The sequence below is a fragment of the Lissotriton vulgaris genome, chromosome 7 (assembly GCF_964263255.1).
Source record: "Lissotriton vulgaris chromosome 7, aLisVul1.2, whole genome shotgun sequence".
Classification (NCBI taxonomy): Eukaryota; Metazoa; Chordata; class Amphibia; order Caudata; family Salamandridae; genus Lissotriton; species Lissotriton vulgaris.
Window position 1 is genome coordinate 1,418,289,769 of NC_141695.1, and position 23,997 is coordinate 1,418,313,765.

The following is a 23,997-nucleotide window of genomic DNA, read 5'->3' on the forward strand; positions in this document are numbered from 1 at the left end:
GGTCACCACCTGTTGTCTACCTGCCAGATAGGATTGTATCCACCTCAGGGCCTTGCCCTTCACGCCCAGTTTTTCCAGCCTACTTAGCAGCACTGCATGGCTAACCGTGTCGAATGCGGCCGACATGTCCAACAGCACCAGGACTGAGGAATTGCCATTGTCGGCTCGCATTCGAAGGGTGTCCAACATGGTTGCCAATGCAGTTTCTGTTCCGTGGCCTGGGCGGAAGCCAAATTGGTCCTTATCCAACAGGCAGTTGTCTTCCAGATATCCTGACAGGGACCTACTGACCACCTTTTCCACAATTTTTATCGGGTAGGGCAGGAGGGATATGGGCCTAAAATGCGCCGGAATCGTAGGGTCCAGCGAAGGCTTTTTGAGCAGGGGAGTAACCACTGCCTGCTTCCATGCATCCGGCACTGTGCCTTCCTCAAGAGATTGGCGACAAATCTGATGCATCCAGGGGAACAGCTCTGGCCCATATTCCTTCCAGATCCTGTGCGGAAGGGGGTCTAGAGGTGACCCAGATGACACATTCTGGGCCAGACTGAAAAAGAGCTCCTCTGTAAGAGGGGTGAAATTTTCCAGTGATGACAATATTGGTAGAGGTTCCTCTTCTTCTGCCTGTGCCACTGCATCTTTGCAGCTGTCCCTTTCCTCCTTCAGCCCCCCCACAATTTTAGCGATCTTTTCCTCAAAGTAGATCGCGATCTCATCGCATAGTTCTTGAGTAGCGACCACCTTATTACTCGTACAGGTGGGATGTGAGAAATCCCTTATGATATTAAAAAGGGTTTTGGTACTGTTAGGGGACTGAAGAATAGTAGTGGCATAGAAGTGTGCCTTGGCTTTGGCGATGGCTCCTTTATATTTTGCCTGTTCCACTTTCAACAATTTTTTATCCAACTCTGAATAGCATCTACGCCATTTCTTTTCTGCCTGTCGGCGTGCATTGCATAGGGATTTCAGCTCCTCATTAAACCAGGGAGCAGACGGTTTCCTCTTATTCTTTATAATTTTCAGAGGAGCAAGTCTATCCAGGGTCTTAGTGATGTGATTACAATATTTATGATAATTCAGATCTACCGATTCCTCTGGATCAAAGGAAACATTGCTCTTAAAAATAGGCTTTGTTTTATCCTTTGGTAATTTGGACCAATTCCGTCCCTTCCTATAAGTCACCGGGCACTCATTTCCATTCCCCTCCGTGGGTATGGAGATCTGGAAGTGGATTAGGGAGTGGTCAGTCCAGTGCTGAGGTAGGATATCAACCATCCTAGTCTCAGTCGGGTTGGCGAAGACCATATCTAGGATATGTCCCCCTGAATGGGTTGGTTTCTGTACCAGCTGATCCAGGCCCCAGTTTCCACAGTTGTCCTTCAGATCCCTCAGGTGACTCCCCAGGGACCCATTATTCCAAAGATTAAAATCTTGTGCAGAGTTGAAAATATGTTCCATTTCTAATTGTGGAGGGGATTAGTTAAGGCGATGTTAGCTTGTGTAGGAGATTTTATATTCTGTACTGTGTAAATGTGGCTTATTGGAATATGGCCAATATTCCTTAGGGGTCGTGGCTAAAGCAGACAGGGTTGTAGTGCTTCTACAGGTGGTAGCGAGACTAAATTGCACAGGAGGGTGGTGAAGGTAGGTGAGGGAAGGAGTGGTTGTTGTATGGTGATCACTATAAGGGCTAGAGCCTTGTAACGGAGGGGGGGTGAGTTAAATTATTGCTAAACTTATCTTGAATGTCGTTGATCACTTTGTCAAAGATCTCCATGTTTAAATTATTTTAGATAAATGACATAATATTGAGATCACACATATTTAGATACTTAAACATGGTTTATAAAAAACATTAATATGAAAAGAAAAAATTAAATATTAATGAAGTATAACTTTATGTGAACAAATAAACCTTAAAGCATAATAACATTAACATTGAAAAATACACACATCATTAAAAAAAATATTAAATAAAAATTAAGTCAACTAAAATGAACTAAATATCAAATAAAAATAATATTATTTAGACAACAACATTTTTAAATATAAAAAAAGATTATTAAACATATCTTAATAATTAGAAAAATGTAGTAACAACTGTGAATAAGACAGATACTACTACAAATAGGATGTATACAACAGTAGGAACAACATTGAATCACTAGGGTGTAATGAATAATATTCTTATCCTAACTTGCTGATAGAGTAAATAAAAAGAAACTGACACATTTTAGAAACTCAATTTAATTGGCAACAATATAAGATTATTCATTTAAAAATTGAGTGGAGATATTTGAGAAGTAATTTAAACAATTAAACTTCATATTTAATATGTTTAATAATCATGTTTGCTTTATTTACTTCCCAAATTAATCCAACACTATATTCAGATGAATGTTTAAGCAAAAACATAGAATTAAAAATAATTACATAATAAATATACCATTAACAAATGTGATAATTTCTTATTACACAAATAAATAACTTCCCACAAGATTCTCTTACAAATAGAGCAAAACACACTTAGAGCCCGGATTTCACTATTGGTCTGAATTGCCTATAACCAAAACCGTCTGAGTTTGTGAACCGGCCTTCCATAGGCCTGTGATTCCACACACTGAATTAGGATGTAACCACACATGGTGCATTTGCAAACTCCCAATTATGTATGTGAGCCTAAGCTAAGTTATGAAACAGTCTGTATCACAAACTCCCATAGAGAAATGGGAGTTTGTTTAACAAAATGCACTATGGAGATAGTGGTGATCACAGGACATCTGTATAGATCCAGTATTCCAGTCTTGCCTCAACTTGATGATTGGCTGTTGAAGGTGTTCTCATCCATATCAGTCTTCAACCCCCAGACTATGGTGAACCACCTGCATTTGCTAGGGTACATTTTAAACTTGCTGAAGTCACACCTGGTTCCCACTCAATGCTTACTTTCATTGTATCAGTTCTGAACACTGTGCAGTTTAGGGCTTATCATCCAAAGCAGCAATTCAAGGATATTAAGTCTACGATACTGATGTTTGAACCTCTATACAGGATTTCAGAGATAATGACTCTGAGGCTGTTCGGCCTCCTGCATCTTGCTTGTGGACCATGCAACATGGCACATTTAGGGTCAGCAATGTGACCTGAATTTCAATATGGAACTGCATCAGGTTAATCACAACAACCTGGCATTTACCAACCAATTTGCAACACAGATTTAAATTAACTACAAAAAGTGTACCTCCATAATTCACATAATTAATTATCAATCAAACAAATATTACTAATTAAATTTTTTTTTTAAAAGAACAAAGTTCCTGTACTAAACAAATGTTTCCACTTTATGACCTAAATCCACAAACAAAATAATAATTAAACAATTGACAAAATATTGAAAAATAAATAAATGAAGATTTATGAGCAAACAATGATTATTTGAAAACTGAATTACTTTTCCCCATCTACCACAATAAAATATTTTCACAATTTCCAAAACTACGTTTACATTAATAAATTAGTAACAAATCATTATATAATGTAATCAATTTTTCTTCCCACCATTTACAGCTGTTAACCACACATCTCACACATCACAATTTTTACGCAATTGGCATATTAATTGTTTACCAATTTTTTTTACATGAATTATTAAATAAATAAATAATTAATGATTAATAAAATAACTGTCACAATATGCCAACAATAAATTCTATCACCAATTGTGTAAAACATGAAACAATTTGCATAATTGAATAACAATTAACATTTCAAATATAACTAATTATTGTGGGGACGCGCCACACGCTACTTGCTGCCTCTGCTTACTTCTGTTTTTTGGAACCCGCTCACCTCAAGGGGACAAGGAGGTCTTGTCTCGCCAGTATCTTCTGCCCTGCCCTGCTTGTGAATGGGGCGCCGAGAGGGAACCGCGCTGGGAAACACTCACGAGGCCCCGGCCCACATCTCCCAAGGGGCCTTGCGGCACGCACAGCTGGTGACGCTGCATCAGGGCGACTGAGGCCCTTAAGATCAGATGCGTACTCCCGCAGCGCGAGACGTGCGCGGGCGTGCCCGGGCTCTGCCCGTGCCAAGGGCAGGCCCATCTGTGCCCGTCAGCGGCCAGAGGAGACTGGGCTGGGCCACGCTATTTAGCTATTGGACAAGAACTCTTAAACGATTGGTTGATTGCTCATGGATTGTTTGCTATATGCTGTCTGTTATTTAACTGGTACTGTATATTTTCTATTTCTATTTCTATTTTGGGGGTTTTATAAAGCGCATGGTGACGCAACAACGGCGTGTCCCCGCGCTGAGGAGCTACTTTATTCCTGAGCCCTACAAGACGGCACACTTACTAGGCGAATAGAGCAGTTTTGAGCTTAGCCCTGAAAATTGACTCAGATGGCTCTAATCGTAGCGCCATGGGCAGCTGATTCCATCTGGCGGCTGCAAGGTATCTGAAAGATCTACCCCCCATCCGAGCTCTGGATACCTTAGGGACAGCCAGGAGTCCCGAGCCCGAAGATCTAAGAGAGCGGGAAGGCTCATAAGGTGTCAAGAGTCCTTGTAGAGGGAGAGGGGATTTCCCATGAATTTTAAAAAATTTTAAAAAATGAATTTTAACTGGCTATTATAACTATGCTGTTACCTGATATTAAGTAAGGCCATCTCTTCCCCCCGCCTTAGCCTTACCACCATGGTCAGAAAGAAGTTACTACAAAAACAACTGTCACATCCATGGACGGGTTTTTATCTAGGGCAGCCGCAGTCATCAATAAGGAGATCGAACTGGTGCATAGGCGCCTTTCTAGATCTCCGGTGGGCCCTCTTCAACGTCTCTGGGAGAGTCCTAATGCCGATGAGATTTCTAACGTTATGCTAGCTTGTCCATCCTCTGGAGGTATATCCAGTGAAATGTTAGCCTCCGAAACTTCTAATGTTATACCGACGGATATGGGGGTGGTGGTAACGCAGCCCTTGTACCCAATAGTAACCATTGCAAATAGAGAAGGCACTATAAATACTGTCAATGCGGGGAAGACTTTTGGAGCCCTAGCTGAGGACCAAGACGGTCTAATTCCCCCACCACTCCCACCACCTAATGATCGTCCCGCTGATAGTCTCAAGAGGAAGTGTAAGGCCACCATGGGACAAGCTAAAAAATCAAAACTCAATGAAATGCAGACACCTACCACAGCATCGGGGGGAGTACCCGGTAGTGAGAAGTATTCACTGGAAAATCTAAAACTAGTACTAAATGCTATACTGGAGGAAAGGTTAGCACCTATTATGTCCAAGCTGTCTGACACAGAGCTTAGGCTCGAAGTTATGAGCCAGTCCCCCTCTTGTCACCCTGCTGCCCCAAGTAATACGTCAACTCAACCAACCCAATTGACCTCCCCATTAGATACAATACAAGCATCAGATGATCCCATTGATGACGCTGTTCCAAGCACCAGGACTCTTCAGGGGAGTTTTCAGGGTACTAGACCTCAAGATAGCGTGCCAATGGGTATTGTTGATGATGTGTTAATGAATAGGCCCCTCATAAGATCAAGGGAAAACCACACATTTCAGGGACCACGGCGTATCAGTGTAGGGAATCCGAGTGAGATAATTTCCAGTAGGGGGAACCCGGAGGAAATAGATCTGCCTCCGCAATCTACACTATTGGTGGTTATCCTGGGTAACGTGCCACCCCTCCAACATTGTTCTACAGAGGTTTTTTACCAGCTTTGGAACAAGGTGATTCATTGGCTATCCAATAACACTTCAGCAGGCCCTGAAATAGGTCATAACATCATTATGCACCACAAGTGGGATGGGTGGGTAACTCAAGAAAGCCAGGTGGGGGCGACTGTATAATAGTGAACTCTAATGAACGCCGGATCGTCAAGAGTTTATTCAGAGTCCCCAGCTGGAAAGATGAACCCCAGTTCTGGGATACAAATGCTCCTCCTGGGTTTCTTCTATCAACCTACTCTACCAAATAGTACTGATTCCATCTCTTACACTAATGGTCAGACGCAAAGACCCGGATTTGATGCTAGATCTGATAGATCTAACTATCAGTCCGTCCGCATGGTAGCGGATAACACCTGGGGGGATCATCACGGTTTATCCTTCCTGCTAGCACCAAATAGATTTGCAGCTTTGTCTACTTTAGAAGACAGCGACTGACTAAATGTCAATATAATCGCCAATGTTTTGCCATTACCCTTCCAAATCCAGCATACAGGGGGGGGGGCAATCGATCCAATTCCAGTAGGGGAAAGTCTGGCAACTAGCAGCGAGGGACCATTAGTAATCCCGCATGTGGCTGTATGCAGAGAATTGGCCTACAATGTTATCTCTTGGAACATTGCTGGGCTGGCGGGTAAGGTTAAAGACCCAAAGTGGGTAGAGCTCATAAGGACATTTCCGGTGATCTGCCTGCAAGAGACCTGGATGGTGGAATGTGATATATTTTTAGAAGGCTATAAAAGTTTCTTTGTGCCGGCTAAACCATCATGAAGTGGAAGAGCTAAAGGGGGTTTGGCTTTATATATTGACTTAGCCTTGAACTGTACAATATAATAACTACCAACAACACTGGTGTTCAAGCAGTCACTATAAAAAGAGGGAACGCAATGATGTCTTTGATTAACTTTTACTATGCTGTAAATGTTAGAGGGGATTGTAGGATTGCTGAATTGGGCGACTTTATTAGACAACACTGTGACAGCTTCTCCCACCGGATTCTGATTATGGGGGACTTTAATATGCACCCTTGTGGGAGTCCTATGAATACTGCCATGGGAGTATTGGGCTGCCATAGGATGGGGGGCCTTCACTTTGAACACTCTGGCTGGGGAGACATGCTGAATCAATTATTACATGAATTTGATCTAATTTCAGCTATGTCCTTGGTAGATGTTTGTAGCTATCAGTCCGTTCCTACATTCACAGGTTACACCGTTTTTTTTTTAATTGATCACATTTTGCTTTCTAATGGTCTACAATCAATTATATCGGGTTTTAAAATTCCAGGAAAGCATATATAGTGACCATAACCCAGTCTGTATCTTACTGGATGGTAACCTATTAAACTTACGGGCAAAGACGACAAACCAGGGTGTTTTGAAATGCACGGATGGAAGGCGTCGTCTAAAATGGTCTAAGGTGAACTCAGACCTACTTTATGATAAAATCCATAAAACATGTGCCCCTGAGTTATCATCGTGTGTGTCCTCTGCATCTCTTCCGCCAGATATCCTCTTAGCCTTTGATGGGATTGTCTCAAAAGTAGGCTTCATGCTAACTGTCCCGCCATCGGGCCCCTCATGCGGGGATCCTAAATGGTTTGATCACTCTTGTTCAAAAGCAGCTCGAGAGTTAAAGGCAGCACTGAAGATTAGCCCCAGAGACCCCCTATTGATCCGGTCACTACGCCTGACCTATAAAAAGGTCCTGGTAAAGCGCAAAGCAGAAATAAAGGATAAACCCTGGCAAGAACTGTTAGACCCCAACACTCTTTATAACACTGAGAGATTTTGGGGAATCATTAATAAACCACTGTTTGATAGGGAAGGGGATAACTCAGTCGGTACTAACATTACTGAAGATGAGTGGGTGTCTCATTTTTGTCTCATCTTTAATAGCAATACCCCACAGACAGAAGTGGATAGCGGTGAACAAAGTGTAATTTTACCACTCTTTACAATGAGGGAGGTTGGGAAAGGCATTCTGGGGCTGTTGAGCAACAAAGCACCGGGACCAGATGGTATGCCCCCGGATTTATTTAAATCCAAAGTGTCTTTATGGGCGCCGGTTCTTACTGCTGTGCTCAATGCAGCTGCATAACATGGCTGCCCAAGGTCATGGGGGACTTCTACGATAGTGCCAGTATTTAAGAAAGGAGACCGTAATAGTACCACCTGTTATAGGCCGATTTCACTCATTGGTCAAGGTAGTTGGAGGAGTAATCCTGAACAGATTGACAGCCTGGGCCGATGAACACAGGGGCATTTCTAAAATCCAATATGGGTTTCGCCAGGCCACTCTGCAATGGCACAATGCCTCAATTTGTATATGGTCCTTGGGAAGTACACCATGGCCCGGCAGGGCACCATCTACATGGCGTTCATGAACCTTTCCTCCGCGTTTGACTGCGTTAACCGGGGGAAACTGTGGGAGTCCATGGGTGCCATGGGGGTGGAGCCTACTCTGGTTAATTTTCTGAGGGACCTACATCGGGACACAAAGACTAACGTGAGGTACTCGCAGGACCTTAGGGTATCCAGGGATTTTAGCGTTCATAGGGGCGTTAGGCAGGGCTGCATTCTGGCCCCCTTTCTTTTTAATTTATATATTAATGATTTGGAGGAGCGCCTACTTAACACTGGAGCTGATTATCCTTATGTTGGCCACAAGGGTCTGCCTGTTCCATTATATGCAGACGACGCCGTCCTCTTGGCTAGAACTGCAAGAGGTCTCCAATCCCTATGAAGTGCCTTTTATAGTTTTATGGCTGCCCGTGATTTATCTATCAATACCACCAAATCCTACACAATGCAGGTGGGGCAGCGCAACAAGAAACTGTACTCATTTAGTGTAAATATGGAGAAGGTTCCCATGACTAGAACATTCTCTTATTTGGGAGTTTTGTTCGACGATGAGTTAAAATGGAGACCATTACTCCAAAGGAAAAGGGGTGAAACGCTCCTATATTTAATTTTGCCAGGAAAATGGGCAAACGACCTATCGCTGCATTACTAAAGATCTACCAGGCAAGGCGCTAGAGGGCGCGCTTGCGGAATGGCTGCCTAGACACGCAGCTCCCGCTCCTTGGTAATTGATCCTCCATAGATCCTGCGCCACGGGGTGCTGTATCACCCCCAAAGACCGGATCCCGCATCCAGACATCGCGCTCTACACTCGCTCCAAATCTGGGGACTCTGCGTGCTTCAGGGCCGGAGCTGCGGGCTTTTGAAATCTGCCCGACTTTCGCTCTGGAGCTGCGGAGAGCGGGTGCCCGGCCGCTGCAGACCACGCGACCCTGGGGACTGCCACGAGGTTACTAGGCCGCATCAAGCCGCTGCAATCGTGATCCTCCTGGGATGGCGTGCGGGGGCTGCCACGCAGGTAGGCGACTACTGGAGACTTCGCCTTGTGTCCCCCCCCCTCCCTCAGCCACCGCTGGCTCTCCTTGCTGGCACTGAGGGGGGGCTGCTCCTCGCACGGCGAGTGGAGCTGCGGATCCCCCGAACTGCTGTGTCGGCCTCCCGCATTGCTGCTGATCCCGGCCTGTGCGGCGCGGACCGCTGGACCTGCTGGCCGGGAGTCGGGCCGGCCCCCCTGCACTGAGCACCGCCATCATGAGCCGCATCTCCCAACTACGGACCACTGCATCGTACCAGGTGCCGGAAATACTGTCGGCTGTGCGGTCGCTACGTGTCCGCCCTGCGAAGAGGCCCCTAGCTGCTCCCCTGTGCGGCGCCGTCCTGTGGGGCGCGGTGCCCCGGTGTTAATTGCCGCTATCTGCCCTGCTGATCTGGACCCTGCTGCCCGCTATTGACACCGGTGCCCAGGCTTCTCCCCAGCCGGCTCTGGGCTGCGTGTGACCACCACTGCGGCCACGTGCTTCTGGCTGGACAACCACCTACGCTTTCTTAGCGCTTGGAGGGTGCATAGCGCTTTTCCCTGGCGGCGCCTCTACTGCTATATATTGGGCCACACCGCGATTGCGTTTCTCCTGCCTGCTGCTGGCTGTGCCTTCCCTGCGGGGCCTGAACTCACACAGAACTGCCCTGCCATCATTCATCTTGGCCCATTAATCGCCTCCAGACGCTGCCATGGGGCGGACCGAGAATCGCCAGCCCAAGCTGAGTTTCGACAGCGTTCGTAAAGGCGCCAAATCGACACAGATGAACCCGGGGCCTAGAGTGTCTTCTCCGCAGCCTACCCCGCCTCTGACCCCTGCTGTGGACCTTACCAACTTGATTCAAGAGATGCGACAGGGCTTCGCCACTGTCGTGGAAAAGGTGGATGGGGTCACGGCTCGACTAGGCGCCTTAGTACACAAGGTCGACCGCCATGAGGAGCGCATTACGGCCGCGGAGCAGCGAATATCCAATACCACTGATGTCACCACGACCCATACGACGCAGCTGGCCAGACAATTTACTCCGCGTTATAGCGGCAAAGAATGAGGACTTAGAAGCATGCAGCCGCCGGAACAACATACGCATAACGAATGTGCCGGAGTCCACAGCCACGGGTAGGATGGAACTATACGTGGAGAAATTGCTCAGGGGCTCAATCGGAGAGGAGGCCTTCTCGCCTCAGTTCATTGTGGAGAGGGCCCACCGCTCCCTGGCGCCTATGCCCCAGCCTGGCTTGCCACCTAGGCCTATAATTGCTCGTCTCCTAAATTATCGCGATCGTGATACTGCCCTCAGAGCAGCCCGGACTCAAAGATCACTGCAGTACAACGGGATTACTTTTTCCATTTACCCCGACTTCACACCGATGGTTCAGGACGAACGACGCAAGTTCCTACCAGTGAAGAAAAGCTGCGGGAGGCCCAAATAGACTATGCCCTCTTGTATCCTGCAAAGCTCCGAGTTACCCATCAGGGCAAGCAACGCTTTTTTACCAACCCGCAAAAAGCTGAGGACTTCCTGAAGACGATACGTAGGGCATGCAGGGACGAACATGCTTCTGCAGATGAACAGGAGAATGCTGACCTACCTCCAGTGCAACACGATGACTAACTGTTCCTACTTGCTTTGAGTTGAATATGGTCCGCTGCCGACCTGCCCGCACGCAGCGGCTCGGACTTTGGTAGCTGGGGTGATACGAGAACGATGGACCCGCATGGACCCTGCACCCCAGTGGTAACGTACACCAAGGACCACTTTCTCGGCCCTAGTCTCCACCAAGGGCGGTACAGTTCTGGAGCTATGGACCGGGTAGTGGCAGTGCGCGCTTTATGCTGTACCCCTATTGGGTGTTCCCCATTGCCTTGTTGCGTTTTTTGCTGTTTGCGCTACTACAGTTGGTGGGGAGAGGGTGGGGGGGACTGCGAGGGGGGGGTCCATGGCTACTGGCATGATTGGGATGCTGGGGTGGGTGGGGGGATGGGTTTCAAGAGGCTCACGTTGCTTAGACTGTGTGTATATTTGCTAACCTGGTGTATGTCCTGGCGCTGGTGGGGTGGGTGTGGATTCATTATGCAGCCCCCTCGGGCGCTACCACATTTACTGTTGCTATGTCCATGGCTGCTTTGCATACAACTGCGCGACTGACATGCTTATCATGGAATGTCCAGGGATTGAATAATGCTAAAAATTGCAGAAACGTTATTGCCTACCTGGATAGACATCATGTGCAGGTTTCCATGTTGCAGGAGACGCATCTGCCTGCACGAGGCGGTGCCTCTTTTGCGTCGAAATGGGCTGGTGCCCGTGTTTTTTCCTCATACTCGACTTATGCAAGGGGTGTGGCGGTGCTCGTTGCCCGCGGAGTGCCTTTTCATCGCTTTAGTGAGGCGGTGGACAGGGAGGGCCGTTATGCTTTGTTGTGGGGTAGGGTGGGCCACGACGTCTACTTATTTGTATCCATGTATGCACCAAATGTTGATTCACCTGCCTTTTTTTCCACACTATGGGGCAAGATTGTGGCTGTTGGGGCGCGACACATCATCTGGGGTGGCGATTTCAACTTAGCGCTGGCACCCCCCCTGGACAGAGCGGATGGTGTTAGCTCCTACAAGCCCAAGGCCAGGGAGGCATTAGAAGGAGTTGTAGAGGAGGGTGGACTATTAGATGCCTGGAGACACCTACATCCCCTTGGACGGGAGGGTACACACTTCACATCTCACACCGGGACATGGGCACGCTTAGACAATTTTCTGGTTAACAGGGAAATTGCTATAGAGTTGTTGGGGTGGACCATCTGCCTAGAACCTATTCTGATCACAGCCCTGTGTCATTGCAGTTCCGCACTCCTGGGTGGGACAATCCGCGACCGCAGTGGAGACTGCGTCCTGATGTGCTTCTAGACAACCTATTTCGCACTGAGCTGGGTGAGGAGATAGCGGATTTCTTTCCTAGAAATAAAGGCTCGGTTGAGTCAGTTGAACACATATGGGAGGCTTTCAAGGTCACTATCAGGGGCTTCTGCATCTCTAAAAGCCACGGGGTACTGCGTGATATCCTAGAAACCATCACCACACTGGAATGGGACCTGCGGGCTCTGGAACTCCGCATGACGTTAGACACTGACCCACACCTGCACGCCACCTTTAGGGAGACACTATCAAAATATGAGGAGGAGGCGGCCAGAGAGGCGAAATATCGGGGTAAGCACTGGGTAGCCCGGAAATACTGCGAGGGGGACAGGCCTGGAAAAGTGCTTGCTGCAATCACACGACCATCATGGGTGCATAACACTATACTAGAGCTTACTGATGAGTCCGGTACCACCATCAGAGACTCGGATGCGATACTCTCTACCTTTACGACACATTACTCTTCACTTTATACTTCCACGGCAGAGGTAGACGCGCCATACGCTGCATACCTCAATGACGTGGCGCTGTGCTGGCTCAGCGATGGGGACAGGGAGTTTCTTGCAGCACCTTTTGAACTAGACGAGGTTCGCGAGGCCATCATGTCCCTCAAAAATGGCAAGGCACCAGGGCTCAATGGCATACCAGCCGAGTTTTACAAAGCCTACATTGACATTATGGCGCCCGTGCTCCGCGAGGTCTTTACCGAGTCCCTTGCTGATGGGATACTTCCCTGCTCTATGCGTGAGGTAGTGATCACCTCCCTTTTGAAGCCGGATAAAGATCCCACCTCCTGTGACTCTTACCGTCCACTTTCCCTCCTAAACTGCGATGTTAAAATACTCGCCAAGGTTCTGGCCACTCGACTGTCACTGCTAATGACCAGACTTGTTCTGCCTGATCAATCTGGCTTAGTTGCGGGCAGATCCACGTCCCATAATCTTCGCACCCTCTTCTCCTTGCTCCGCACATCCACCCTGACATCCCAGTGGCGGCTGTGTTCCTGGACGCCACCAAGGCGTTCGACTCGATCGAGTGGCCCTACCTCTTTTCTGTCCTGGCTAGCATGGGATTCCCTAAACTGTTCCTATCTTGGGTTCGCCTCTTATACACGGACCCCACGGCGAGGGTACTAATTAATGGACGGTTGTCGCATCCTATTACACTCACGAGAGGCACCGCCAGGGATGCCCACTCTCTCCCCTGTTATTTGCCATCGCGGTCGAACCGCTCGCCTGTCGCTTACGACAATTACACCGAGCGGGAGCGGTACAATACCTGCAACGGCAAATTGATGTATCCCTCTATGCGGATGACATCACACTGTACGTCAAATATCCTGAGACACATCTCAATCCCCTGCTTCGGGAATTCATCCTGTTCGGTGGGGTGTCAGGTGTTCAAATCAATTGGACCAAGTCGCAGTTCTTTTCTCTTACAGATGCGGTGCACGCCTTCCCTCTTGATTATCCTTTGGAGTGGTGCAGCGATGATCTTCGTTATTTGGGAATCCGTATTTCTCGCGATAAAGACAAGACGCTACGATCCAATTATGGAGTAGCCATAACCAGGTTGACAGCCTCCGTCGATAGATGGATCACACTGCCACTCTCCATGGCTGGGAGAGCTTCACTCATAAAAATGGTGATATTACCCCGCTTTCTGTATCTTTTTCTTAATATCCCCTACTTCCCTGGTGCTTTTTTCTTCAAGACACTCCGTACGGAGATGCGCAGGCTTTTCTGGGGCGGCAAATCCCCCCGCTTAAAATGGTCGATGTTGACCCTTCCCTACGACAAGGGAGGATTCAATGTCCCCGATTTCGAAACATACTACCAGTGCGCGCAGGCTCACTTTGCCTACCACTGGATGGCTCCCACTCCCTTCATGCCGCATATAGCGGTGGAAGACTGGATCGTGCACCCACTCCCGCTCAACGACCTGCTACACTGTCCTGAGACGTCCATCACCACATCGAATACCTCGGTTTCCTGCACATTAGATGCATGGCGACGCATCGCTAGGCGACTGTTATGCCCGCTGCCCTACTCCCCCAGACTGCCGCTCACCTATCATCCACAACTTTCCCTGTTATCAGAACTGGGATTCCGTCAACTCTGTGATAAACTACTCGTCACCTGCTGGGGTGATCTGTTTCATGAGAGTCATTTCAAGTCCGCTGACTTATTCTTTAAAACGCATGAGCGTACTCCCCTTGAGCTCTTTTACTATATTCGGCTGCGTGCGGGGATGCGTGACATCCTGCCCGACTACCCTGATGAGCCTGAGATCCTGTCACCGCTACACTTCCTCTTGGGATCGCAAGACGGGACCCACTTGGTCTCTGGGCTCTACCGCCAGGTCCGCAGTGCTGCTCCAGAACAGGTTTCCACTGCTCGGCTACGCTGGTCTGCTGAACTTGCCATCGATATCTCGGATGACCAGTGGACACACTGCTGTACACTCACTTCCCGCATCTCTGCCAGCTGCAGATTGAAAATTATTCATTACAAATTCCTTCAGCGGATATATTACCACACCGGTATGGAAGCATAGATTCGGGTTGGCTGATAATGACCGATGTGAGCGTTGTCGCGCCGACCATGCTGATTTTCTTCACCTGCCATGGGACTGTCCCCAGATTGCTCGCTACTGGCGACAGGTGATGGAGGCCATTGCGGAGATGGTGGGGGAGGCGATCCCTGCGGACCCTCTGATAGCCATCCTTGGATACACGATGCAAGTGCCCAGAGATTGCAGGAAATTCGTTGACACAGCTTTGCTCTTGGCCAAGCGACGTGTTGCGTGCCGCTGGAGCAGGGGAAGGGCGCCCAAGTTCAAGGACTGGCTTACAGATTTGACATATTGCCAAGATCAGCATGCTACCTTTGCTGAACTGCTGCCTCTCTCGTGTCGGCCCAGGGATATTTGGGATCCTCTGGTGTACTACCTGCTCAAGCGCTCGGACGACGACGCGCAGTCCGGCGACCAACCTATCACTCCTCAGCACCCTGAGCTCTTTCCTAGAACTTAACCTATAGCTCCTGCTACGGCATTCAGGCCTCCTTGTCTCTATGTGCCCTCTTACCCCTACGGACTCCCTGGCGCTGTGGGCTACCCTGCCCCGATCGACCTGCCCCCCCCTCCTCTCTGAGCATGTACACCCTATCTCGCACTCACTGCACGCTTTCACACCTCCGGCGGGCGACATCCCGGGACACTATGCGCTTTCCTAAGATGGACCTCTACTGACTTTTACAGCACTGGGATGGGAGTTATGGACACGAAATCCCCCACACGCCTCTACCTGCCCGGACTGCCACACTACACCACTATCACTCATTACTACTACACAGTCAAGCACTGCCTCTTTGTTGCTACCTAGTTGGGATGTTTTGGTTCCTGTTCTACAAAAAAAAGGAGAGAATCTTCTCTTGATCAAAAAACTCTGTTCGACTGCTGCTCATCCTTGTTTGTCCTACATCACCGGATGCGGAACCAGTGTCATATATGTCTATAATGTGCCGCCGGGCCTCCGGGATCCCGGCTTCCAGGCTGTGTATTGTTTATCTTCTCCTGCTGCCGGCCTCCGGGTTGTAGGCGTCCCAAGCTGTGTACCATACTCTGTTTACTCCAATGAAGCAGATTTGAACCCCCAAAAAAAAAAAAAAAAAAAAGATCTACCAGGCAAAAAGTGTGGCACTAGGTAGTGAACTTTGGAGTATGTGGCAGCTGATGATATTGTGGTGGCTGAGAAAAATTTTTTTAAACAGCTTTTGGGGGTTCCAAAGGGAACTTACAACTTAATAGTGCATGAAGAAACTGGCACACCTTTTATTAGTGATACCCTAGCACTACGGCCATTAATCTTTTGGCTAAAATGCTGGCTTAACAAAGATTTGGTCTTAAATCACCTGCTTTTAAAGGAAGTATTGTCCATGGATTGTATGCTCAAAATCCCCTGGCTAAAATACTTAAAAGTCTGCTTTCTTGCATTGGGGCGTTCAGAACTCTTTTTAAATCCCGATTCGATTATTCTTGCTGACGTGGAGTATGTGAAAAAAATCTTTCTCTTTATTACAACAAATGAATCAAGATGAGGTGGAACTAATTAAACCTAGTGTCCGCAAACACGCCATGCTAAAAACTACACCATTAATGGAGCCTTATTTATCATGGTCCATGTCGGGCTACGAGCGTTTTTTGTTAAAAAGGTTCCGATTGGATTATTATCACCTTTTATTAACTGTTCCAAGGGGCTCTCATAGAGGTCAAGTGCTACCGTCCTGCGGCTGCGACAACAAGTCTCCTCAGGATTTGGTGCACTTTTTATTTATTTGTCCCCGCTATGATGCACCCCGGAGGTTCTTCCTAAAGCCCTATTTAAAAAAACAGAATGTTACCCAGGTCTGACCAGCCCCTTGTTACCTGCAATTGTTAAAGCCTGAAAGCACTTGATTTCCTAAAATCAGCCCTAAAACTTAGAAATAGCAGGGAGAATTAATTATTCATAAATGCTGTTACTATTATACCTGCTCACTAGTGGCTGTTGTTAATAATATACATTTTAATGGAATTTTTTTTAACATATGGTTTTTTATGATTGTATATCAAGTTTTTATCGTGTAATATATATTAACTGTGATATTGTGCTTTTATGGGTTTTTTTTGCTTGAAAAAACCTAATAAAGATTTTCTGATTCTGAACTAATTATTTATAAATTAATTTACACATTTAAAAAGTAAAAGAAAAATAAATTAATGTTATTTTTTAAATATTATTAATTGTTTTAATAAATACATTATTTCCTACCCTACTCCCCTATCAACACCCAAACCCGATCTTAAAACAAAGACACAAATAAAATAATTGCTAATTAAATAATAATAATTAAAAACAAAATAACAAAAAAGTTAATAAACAAATTACCACTATTAGCAATCCTAATTCGTTATGCTAAGAGACAATCAAACATGGACATAAACAACTTCCCTTCCCCCTAAAACACTCTATTAGTAGCTGACACTACTTTCTGACAAATGTTAGATCATTGTCCAAGCATGCTATCAAAATCCGGGAATTGATTTCAAGGATGAACAAAATAGGTGTATTGAACAGAAACCTGTGTGAAACCTAGCTCCATCCCAATGATAACGGTGACAAAATTTACTATTCCCACTCCAATATAAATAAAGTCAGGGAAGGTGCTGGACAGTAACCATATATAATTTACTATTCCCACTCCAGTTACGTTAAAGTCAGGGAAGGTGCTGGACACTAGCCATATACAATTTACTATTCCCACTCCAATTTAAATAAAGTCAGGGAAGGTGCTGGACAGTAACGATATATAATTTACTATTCCCACTCCAGTGAGGTTAAAGTCAGGGAAGGTGCTGGACACTAACCATATATAATTTACTATTTCCACTCCAGTTAGGTTAAAGTCAAGGAAGGTGCTGGACAGTAACCATATATAATTTACTATTCCCACTCCAGTTAGGTTAAAGTCACGGAAGGTGCTGGACACTAACCAACATATATATTTAAAATTAAATTAAACATTTAAATTTTAAATGATTTAAATTTACTAATATTGAAAAATAATTTGTGATTTTATACTATTAGTTTTAAAACACTCCCCACCCTTATCCCCTAATAACACAACATCCCACTCCTAAAAGAAAAATATAAATTCAAAATAAAATAAAATGTACACTTATATAATTTGGAATGTAATTTTTTAAAAATAATTTTTAAATAATTTGAAATTATAAAATTTTAATTTAGGGGTCGATTCCGATTTGGGAAACAAATCCGTACGACGATTCAAATTCGTATCACTTTCCGTACGAATCGTTCAAATCCGTCCGAATCGCGTAGTACGATTCATAGGAAAAAAAATAAGTCCGAATCTTTGCGAACCGTACAAAAAGCAAAGGAAAATCCGTACGGACCCTGAAAGTGAATCGTACGAATCGTAAACATGCTGTACGACCCGACAAGTGCGATCCAGACCAGGGAATCAGAATGGGATTCGTACGGAAAACGTCGCGTATAAGCTGCGATTTGTACGGTAAACTTCGCGTATGAGCGAGCCACAAAATCAAATACGAGACGAACCCATACTGAACGAAGCGCACGCGCACCCCATAAAAATGTCGCGTATGAGCGAGCCACAAAATGAAATACGAGACGAACCTACACTGAACGAAGCGCAGGCGAACCCCTTAAAACGTCGCGTATGAGCGAGCCACAAAATCAAATACGAGACAAACCCACACTGAAGGAAGCGCACGCGAACCCCGTAAAACAGCACAAGGAGGTAAAAAACGACCCGTACTGCGAGAACGTCGCGTTGGACACACAAATAAACAGAAGCAAATACAAGTAAACGAGCCGTACTGAACCAGGCGGACACTGTATAACAGCACAAGGAGGGTGAAAATGACTCACACAACACCACGCAACATGTCTCCAGTGTTCAAACCATGGAAATGAATGTCCTGGGCAGATCCATACAGGCAAACAGACGGGCTAACTCAGAACCACCCCTCATAACACACCCACCAAAAATTCAAACTAAGCCCCACCCACAAATGGACCAATAAAAAGGACCCACACACACAAACCATGATCCTTTGAAACACATCCAATTTGCAAGAAACACTGACAACACACCACCAACTGCACACATCCACCTTCACAGATACCCCCAATCACATTCGGACCCACACACCCCCCATTTACATTCAGACCCACACACCCACATCCATACACACCATCACCCCACACCATTAGGGTGGGCGTAAAATCCATTTCGCGGGCGAATTTGCGGATTTTCCGCTATTTCGCGATCAGCGAATCTCGCGAAATCGCGGTAAAATCCGCGAATCAGCGGGGACGAATTTTCAGCCAAGCAAGGGTTACAGCAGCAGGTGCAAAAGTTGAACCTAATTTCTTTGTAACCTTTTACAAAAGGATTACAAACAAATTAACTTCAACTTGGACACCTGCTGCTAATTGCTTCCTGGCGCCTTGTTGCCTACTTGCAACTATTCTCTGACCCTGCTCTGACCCTTGAAGCAGGGTCAGAGAATAGTTACAAGTAGGCAACGAGGCATCTGTCCAAGGAATTAAACCTCATCAGGAAGCACTTACAGATATAAAAAACAGGAAGAAGGGAGAGGATGGCAAATACACCCATTTTGAGTTGTCAGGAGGGGTAAACTAAAAGAGACCTTTACAGCACAATTTTCATATGCATTTTGCTAAAAATAAAAAGCTGTATGTTCTGTAGGGGCAACTCAGGAATCTGGCCCTTCAGAGATCCGGCCTCTCTTTCTTTCTCTTGTTCTCTCTCTCTTTCCCTCTCTTTCTCTATCTATCTATCTATCTATCTATCTATCTATCTATCTATCTATCTATCTATCTATCTATCTATCTATCTATCTATCTATCTATCTATCTATCTATCTATCTATCTCTCTTGCCCTCTCCCATAAATGACTGCATGGGTAACTTCGCTATGCAAGCGGCTCGCGAAGATGCACAAATCCCCGCGAACACGCAGAAAACCCCGTGAACACGCAAAAAAACCTGCGAACACGCAAAAAACAAAAATCCGCAAATTCGCACAAATTCGCAAATTTTGCGGATCGCGAATTCGCAAATCCGCAAATTCGCGGATCGCGAATTCGCAAAATTCGCCCATGCTTACACACCATGTCCGCAAAGAAGAATCCAAAGTTCACAAAGGAGGAGATAGAGATCCTTGTAGATGAAGTCATCGGAGTCGAGCCATAGCTGTTTTGCGCATTGGTCAGACGGACAGCATAGCTGAGAAAACACACCTGTGGGAGAGGATAGTCAATAGGGTGAATGCTGTTGTACCCATCAGACACACAAGGAAGGAGTGCCAGGACAGGTGGTACTATCTGCGGAGAATGATCAAGCGGAAAATGGCCGAAGAGTACCTACAGAGCCAGCACACTGGAGGTGGTGGTCCCCGGAGTCCAGTACAATACCAGCCCTGGGAGGAGAAGGTGATGGCCCTGCTACCACCGGTGGGAGTACATGGCATTGAAGGAGTCGTAGAGCCTGGTGAGTATACAAACAACTCATGTAACATGGTGGCAATGGCTTCCACACCACAAGTACAAAAATTGCCCTCACCAACCCCCATGCGCCCACTGCCCCCAACTACATCCAAAAACAACGCTAATGCCACTAACATGTGTATGCCCCATTGAGAAAGCAAGGCCACGCTATGTCCCATGCTAGAGGAAGCACAGACCCAAAAATGGACGTCCGGTATGATGGGAGGGTGGGTGTCACAAAATGCATTGTGGGACTCCAAATCTGACCCAATTGCATGGGCGTCCGCAAGGTGGGCAAGGGGGGCTCTTGCCTCCCCCCCTGGATTGCCAGTGCATCTGGTGTGGGCCCAATCAGGGCCAGACCTAGTCCATCAAGCTTTTGAAATGGTGACAGCCCCCTCCATTGGGTGGGAAGGGTGCAAGGTGGAGTCCGAGAAGGGTGCAAGGCAGGGGGCGACAAGGGTTCAAGGGGGAGGGGAGAAGTGTGCAAGGCAGAGGGGAGAAGGGTGCAAGGTAGAAAAGGGTGCAAGGCGGAGGTGGAGCAGGGTACAAGGGAGAGAGGGAGAAGGGTGCAAGGGGCTGGGGGAGAAGGGTGCAAGGGGGAGGGCAAGAAGGGTGCAAGGGGGAGGGCAAGAAGGGTGCAAGGCAGTGGGGAGAAGTGTGCAAGGGGGAGGGTGATGAAGTTAAAAATTTGCCCACCCCTATAAACATATCTTTGGACGCTCATGCCCAATTTCCCTCATCCCATATGGCCCAGGTACACACCCATGCACCATGCTCAATGCACAGGGAGTAGGAAAGTACTGACAAGATAGCTGACACTGGGCCCTGGTGTAGGCAGCACAAGGCCCTCCAGGACAACAAGGTCAGATATCTTGGACAGGAACTCACAACCACTGTCATGGCAGCATGCTCCATGGGGGACAGCCACACCACGAGGGAGGCCCAGTTACAAATCAGGCTCCGACTACCAGCACAGCCTTTCACACACACCCCTTACACAAACATAGCCTCCGAGGAAAGGCAATGGAGTGCCCCATTGTCACAATTGCCATGTAACACAACAAAACCAATACAGATCTGCTGAAGCATCCAAGCAAAAAATGCACGGTACAGATTCACAAGCCCCTTGCGCTTCTTTGACAACGCTGTTGCGTCACCTTTGTGACGCAGCGGCCGCACAAAAGTAGCGCCATGGTGCTGGGTATTTACAAGGTGACGCATCTGGGAGATGTGTTACGTTCTAAAGCCCTGTGCCAGAAGTAGGTGTTCTGGCACAGGAGGGGGGGAGGGTTGGCGTTCCGGCACAGCAACGCCTCCCAAAAGTGGCTGAGTGAAATCTACAAGATTTCACTCAGTCACTTTTAAGCACATGCTGCGTCAAAACCCTGCGCATGCTTGAAGCAGGCGTAAGGATTGATGCAGAATTGTACACATTGGGCCCGAGAGAGCATTGCTGGAGCTGCGTTGCGCTGGTGACGCAACTCCAGCAAAGTGCCACTTCTATGGCACAGATTTGTGACGCAGCTGTGATGTCTTTCCCACATGGTGCTCCGCATTGTAAAAGTGTCGCATCCATGCTGGCATAGATGTGGTGCACAATGACTGGCGAATCCCTGCTGATATGCAGGGCTGTGCCAGTGATTGTAAATATGCCCCCACATGTCAATGACTCCTGAGCACAGATCAATCTGACCCCACAACATACCCATCCACAAGTGAACATTGAGGACAATCCAAAGCATAGACAACTACCAGGTGGAACAGTGCCAACTACAATGTGTATGAAAAATGGATGTTACATTAAATGACATTAACATTGTCTGTCTCTCACACCCACAGGGCAACGTGCGGAATCTACCCCCAACAATGGGGGAGATGAATCACAGTCCCAGGCTACGCAGGACTCTGATCCCACCGACAGGGATGCCTCTCACCACTTCATGGATGACCCCGATAAACCTAGCACCTCTGGTGCATAAACCCGTGCAGCAGCTGGATCAGGAACATCTGCGCCAACCACCACCACCATTCCTGCCACATCCCAGCAGACATCTCGGAGCCCTGCCCATAGTCAACAACTGAGCCAGTCTGACAATGAGGGACAAGGTTCGCTGGGGACCCAGGAGGTGGCTGACAACACCACCAATGCCATCCCTCAGGGGTCCCGTCCACATGATGTGCCCACAACGGCAGGCCAGGCTCGTGTGGGCCTGGGTGGTAGGAGTGGCACCAGGCTTAGGCGAGAGCCTGACCAGCCAGCTGTAGAGCCCGGTATGTCTCAGCTATGCAACATCATGGAGGCATATCGGCAGACACCAGGGAGATCAGCCAGGTAGTGGGGACCCTCACAGAGATCAAAAACCTGCAGGCAGAGCAACACGCCAGTCAACAAGAACACCAAGGACGGATGGAGGCAAGACTGGCTGAGCTCCTGGCAGTGTAAAGGGACATAAGTAATTCACTTTGTCAGATCGCAGACAACATGGAGCACCCTCCCTGTGTCACCAGGCAAAACACTTCTAGGTGAAGACCGCCATCAGGCACAGGGAGGGAGGAGGAAGAGGTATCATCTGATGGAGCATCCCATGCATCGTCAAGGCCTGCATATGAGGGTCCCCAAGGAAGGTTCAAGTTCAAGTTCAAGTTCGGGCATTTGTATAGCGCACTACTCACCCAGAGGGTCTCAAGGCGCTTGGGGAGGGGGTTCATTATTTGTCGAATAGCCAGGTTTTAAGTTCTTTTCTGAAGGAGATGTGGTTCTGAGTAAGGCGGAGGTGAGTGGGGAGTGAGTTCCTGGTCTTGGCAGCAAGGAAGGAGAAGGATCTGCCACCCATGGTGGATTTTTGGATGCGCGGGATTGCGGCGAGGGGTTGATTGGACGATCTAAGATGGCGGGTGGGTTTGTAGAAGGACAGTCGAGTGTTGAGGCATTCAGGTCCTAGGTTGTAGAGGGCCTTGTGTGCGTGGGTGAGAAGGCGGAAAGTAATTATTTTGTTGACGGGAAGCCAGTGGAGGTGTTTTAGGTGTCCGGTGATGTGATCATGGCGAGGGATGTCTAATATAAGTCAACTGGTCTGGCACCTGTACTTTGTGTGCAACAGCATCACCTCATTGACTGTCCTACTCTGCCACATGGACTTGCTGGTTGCAGTCTGAACAATGATGCCGGCACTGTGGTCTGGACTCTGGTGACTCCAACTAAAAGGCATCACATCTCCCTCTGTGAACTTCGGATTCCCGGTATTGTTGTACAGCACCTATCACTTACTCACGATTCACGCACCTGACAGATAAATAAACAAAACAATCAAAGGAAAATTGATGTTGAAGTCATCTTGCATGAGTCAACAACATATGTGTGGGGACATGTCAAAGTATGCCTGAGTGTGGTACAAACTCAAGCCATCCATACACTGGGATCTGAGTACGGTTGAGGACACACATAGGTCACAATGTATCATCAAATACATACATGGAGCACAAAACTCACCCATGATGGTTTCAAGCTGCTGGGGGGGAGGCTTGCCATACTGCTTGGACACACAGGTTTTGAAGAGTATCATGAAGGCGTAGAGGTCATGTGTCATGTGGAGGTGCCCAGGGAGAGAGTCCCAAGTATGTTTGGTGAGGTGGGAGAACTATCTCCAGCATGCAGTTGTTCTGTGGATGTGAGGAATGGTGGCCAGGGCAACGTTGGCTGGACGGAGTTGGGGCAATGGGGTGTGGGATGAGAGACGTCCATGGTTGTTATTGGGTCTGGGGTTGTGGAGTGCCTCCTGAGTGTGGCTGAGGAGTCTGAAGGTGATCCTGCAGTTGACAGTGAGCCTATTGTAGGTATCTCA